The sequence below is a fragment of the Ailuropoda melanoleuca genome, chromosome 7, assembly GCF_002007445.2.
Source record: "Ailuropoda melanoleuca isolate Jingjing chromosome 7, ASM200744v2, whole genome shotgun sequence".
Lineage (NCBI taxonomy): Eukaryota > Metazoa > Chordata > Mammalia > Carnivora > Ursidae > Ailuropoda > Ailuropoda melanoleuca.
Window position 1 is genome coordinate 88682964 of NC_048224.1, and position 5193 is coordinate 88688156.

Genomic DNA, 5193 nt, shown 5'->3' on the forward strand with positions numbered 1-5193 from the left:
ATATTTCTACGTCCTTAGATCTTCTACAGTCATGTTGAAAACCATACACAGTTTGCACACAGTGGTTACACTGTAATTTTTACAATCAATTCCCTATTGTTGGATGTTCGGGTCACTTTCAATTTTTTCCTATTTTATAAGTAAAGCTTTGATGAAAATTCTTGAGTTAAATGTAAGAACCCAGCCTTTCTTGTCATTTGATACTTAAGCATCCCATTTGAGACCTTCATCTGTGTCCTTTTCTGGCCACATATTTACCATGTAACCTTAACAAGTTACCCTTTATGAGTTTAAGTTTTTCCTTGAAGGAGGACAACAATACTAACAACCACCCCACCTCACAAAATGACTAGAAGCATTAAATTGAGAGCCTCAGCGTAGACCCTCAGTGAGTAACTGTCAGGTCAAATGATATGCATATTTTCACGACATAGGATAAAATTGCTCTATTACCTTCCAGAAAAGTTGAGCTATTTATATCCTTGCCAGCAGTATAAGACAGTACCCGTTTCCTTAGGAACTTGATAACATTGAATATTAACATTAAAAAAAAACTTTGCTAATTTGATTGGCAAAAAAAGAAATTGCAATGCTGTTTTAATTTGCATTTCTGATCATGTGCATTTTTTAATAAATGTGTACCTATGTGAGTCACATAGTTCTACTGACTGAGGAAAGAGAGTGCTGACAAGTGAACAAAAATACTCAAAATGCAGGATGGCAAAGAGTCATAAGATAGGCAGCTGTAGGGGAGAGACCAGACTTGGGAGAATAACACTTCATACTCAGATAAACTGTGCCTCCTGAGACCTAACCTTGTATTTGTAGGGAGCACTTTACATGGGGTTGTCTAGAAATTTGAGGCGCCCAAAGTCCAACATTTAGAATGTAAGTCTCCATTGGAGGACAGATGAGGGAAATGAGCCTGTTGTTCTCCCCAGTTGGTTTGCCACATGGCTCCAAACCTGGCCGTGCTCCCTGTGTGGTGGGGACTTCAGCTCCAACAGCCTCTGTTTTTGGTGCCCTTTGCCTCCCATGGCCACAGTCACGGGGTGAAGGAGCAGCAGGACAAGGCTGCCATCAGTTTGATGATGCAATTGCTCTGGAAGCTGCCGAAGAGAAAGGGCAAGCCAACTTCTGTCAGTTAAGGAGCAGTAAAACTCTGGGAGTTAGTCCTTGGCTCAGCTCAGAGGAAAATAAGTAAGCAGGTTATGGAAAGAGGGCTGAATCCAGCCTTCATGAATCGAGGTCGCCAGACTTCTAGGGTGTCACACATACCCACACACAAACATTAATGAAAGGTACTTTCAATTTTGCCAAGTTCATCTACTGATTTACTTACTGCCTGAGGTCTTTTGCCGTGCACTTGTTACTCTGACCTAGAACCAGAACCGCACGGATTCACTCAATCACGCTTGACGCTGTGGATGCAGAGATATACAAAATATGGTCATGTCCTGAAGATGCTCTTTTTTAAAAAGAGGTTTATTTATTTGAGAGAGAGCGAGCACGTGGGGTGGGGGTGGGGGTGAAGAGCAGAGGGAGAGAATCTTCAAGCAGACTCCCTGCTGAGCACAGAGCCCAACGCAGGGCTCTATCTCAGGACCCATGAGATGATGACCTGAGCTACAACCAAGAGTCAGATGCTTAACCAACGGTGCTACCCAGGTGCCCCCACTGTCCTCTTCTGCCTCCATTTATTCCAGGAAGCAGTTCTGGGTCAGTGTTAGTCTTACTTTCTCTTCTGAATTGCTGTCATTCCTTCTGGCTGTGACACTCAGCTCCAGATTTTATTATATTCTGTGCTAAGTTGTTGGGCTTCTAAGTAGATTCCCCTTGTCTCCGCATTTGTCCTTGAGCGGTAGAAGAGCGATGGCTACCATCTCTGTCTCTCCGTACATTGGGCTAAGGAAGGTCTATATCAGGCACCCTTTCTAGCTGCTTACCCCACACCATGGATGGAGTGGTGGAAAAAATGGAGCAGGAGTTCATCGAAGGAACAAACTGCATGAGAAGGATGGCTGAGGGGTGCCCACGTGGGGTGCCCAGTGAGTCAGTCAAGCCTTCGGAAGTAGTATGGTAGTTTTGTTCACATTTGCCCATGTCCCAGGCCGCTGAATAATCATAAAAGGAAGTATTGCATCCATGGAAAAGGCAAGCAATAGGCTGCTTTGAAAACAAACAGTGTACATCTTATCGATGGGATGTCATTTGGCAAAATAGAAAAACATATGCTGTGGTGGTGGGTGTTAAAATAACAAACCACAGCCCAAACCAAGCATAACAAACCAAGCAGCTTGGTTTTTCTTAATTACAAGTTGTTACAGCTCTTTTCCTTTCTCGATTGTGAGCCTCTATCCTAATTGTCTCACGGACTTGTAGCGAGGAGACTGTTCGGGCTGTATTTACATCATTACCCGTGCGCCATCATATTGTCTTGCTAACCAGTTTTCCCTGCACATGCTTGCTGGGTTTGGTTTGGTTTTGTGTTTTTAATTGTATGTTCCATCACTAAACTACTTTTCTTCATATTCCATCCAAATTCCTTCTACCTCTGCTCTGGTCATGAAGCCCCCCTCTCTCAGATCCTTTAGGTCATAATAATCAGGCTAAATTGCTTTTTCTCTCAGGCATTTTGAATGAGACTCACTTCTCTGAGTCCATTTTCAGAAAAGCAGGTCATAGTCATAAAGAATAGACTTCTTGAGTGGTGACTTTCTGGCTCATCATTCATCACTTTGTCGTGAACAATGGGAAAATAAATTTCATGACTCCAGGCAGGTATCAAGCAAGATACTCTGTTGAGTCCTGTGAGGATATAGGTAATTTTATGGAACTGGAAAAAAAAATAAGTTTTCCGTTTTTCAAACCTGAGATTTCTCCTTTCATTTTAAAATCTCAATTGCTTCCACTTTTATCATTTCAGTAAATCCTGGGAAATGATTCTGAGGAGTTTATTTGTATAGTTTGAGACAGAAGACTGCTCCAGTGAGTAAGGGAAATAAAGGGGTGTTCCCCCCAGTCCAACAGTAGGCACAGTCTTGGATTTATTAAACTAGAGGTTATGGTCCAGGAAAAGGTAATGAGGCATGTGGAACCTTTAGTTCTAAATTGCTTTTACCTAATTGTGACTCAGCTCCACAGGATGAAAAATCATTTGGCTACAGCCCATAATCAAGAGATATTCACACTACAAAAGCAAGTCTCTAAAGAATGACCCCAGACTTGACTAATTATTACCGCAAGGCTTTTGAAAGCTCTGGCAGAGATTTTGACTTAAAATTAGTTGAAGAGATGGAAAAATTCATCCTCTACCCTTCAAGGTCTTCCAGCTGGACTAAGAATTAAATTTACATGAGACAGATTAACAGGAATAAAAACCAAAGTTTTATGACGTGCACACGGAGGCCCAATAATGAAACTGAGTCCTAAAGGAATGACCAAGGCAGAGAGTTTTTATACTTTTTAGACAAAGAGACAATAAATATGTGAGGAATTGATGAGACAAAGAAAAGTTAACATTGGGAGCTTTGACTGGTAAGGAATTCCAAGCAGAATTTGGGCTGGGGTCATCAATTAGTAAAAAGTAACAAAGGTTGCTTATACAGCATTCTGGGTGTTAAATTCCTGTCTCTGGTGAGAAGGTTGTTTCTTTACTTCCTGGTACGGGGAGGGTACCTTTCCCATGGATCAGCAAACACTGCTTTCTGGGGGACGGAGGAGGGTCTGAGTGTCCTGCTTGCACTGGCTATCTCTCAAGTAACTTGTGTTTAAAATAATCAGTCTGCCAAAGTGGCCCGTTCAGGGGCAGCCTGCCCTCGCACCTACACAGTCTAGTATCTTTTCTTGGTAGACTGGGAAACTGTCCTACATCTTTGAGGAATAGTGAACTTAGAATTAAGGTGGAATACACCTTGATTTGGCACGTGGGATTTTAAACAGGGCATTCTGAGGTCCAGCTTCTATGGGGCAGCACAGCTATGAGTAGATGGAGATCGACATCTTAACTATGCATGTCTCTATCAGAAGCCTGGCCCCTAGAACTGAGCCACCAACAGAAACACCTGCAAAGTGGTCAGAACAGCTATTGAGTGAGCAAAGGAGCTTATATGTGTTCCCTCCCTGGAGAAACCCTGGCTCACGACCCGGCCTTCCCAGTGACCTCCTTACACACAGAAGACGGGCATTATCCAGTTCTTCAAGAATAAGCATAAAACGTGGGGCACCATAGACAAAATATGCCTATTTTATTGTACTTGAGAAGCCCAAGAAGAAATTCTGAATGGTTCAAATATGATCCAGGCCAAAACCTAAGGTTAAGGAGGAGAAAGGAGCTATACTAATTTTTTTTTCCAAAGTCCAGTTTGAAAATGTTGGCTTTCTTTTCATCTGTGCTCAGCTTCATTCATTCATTGATTCATTCACTGATTCACACTCATTCACTCATTCACCAGCTGGGAGCCAGGGCCTGGGCGGGGCATGGGGGATAGAATGGTGAAGGAAGCATGAGAAACTCGAAGGCGGAAGAGCGATGGGGCAATGGGCAGGAACAGCCTCATGATTGAAACTGCTCCCTCCTGAAGACTTCCTTTAAAATAATATCACCGCAGTTGCCATAGTTTTCTGGAAGTAACTTGTTAACCGAATGAAGAAATGTTGTTGTTACTTTTTTTTTTAATGATTTTTTATTATATTATGTTAGTCACCATACAGTACATCCCCGATTCTGATGTAAAGTTCGATGCTTCATTAGTTGCGTATAACACCCAGTGCACCATGCAATACGTGCCCTCCTTACTACCCATCACCAGTCTATCCCATTTCCCCACCCCCCTCCCCTCTGAAGTCCTCAGTTTGTTTCTCATAGTCCATAGTCTCTCATGTTTCATTCCCCCTTCTGATTACCCCCCCTTTCTTTATCCCTTTCTTCCACTACCGAGCATCCTAGTTCTTATGTTCCATAGATGAGAGAAATCATATGATAATTGTCTTTCTCTGCTTGACTCATTTCACTTAGCATTATCTCCTCCAGTGCTGTCCATGTTGCAGCAAATGTTGATAATTCGTTCTTTCTGATAGCTGAATAATATTCCATTGTATATATGGACCATAACTTCTTAATCAAGTCATCTGTTGAAGGGCATCTCGGCTCCTTCCATGATTTAGCTATTGTGGACAATGCTGCTATGAACA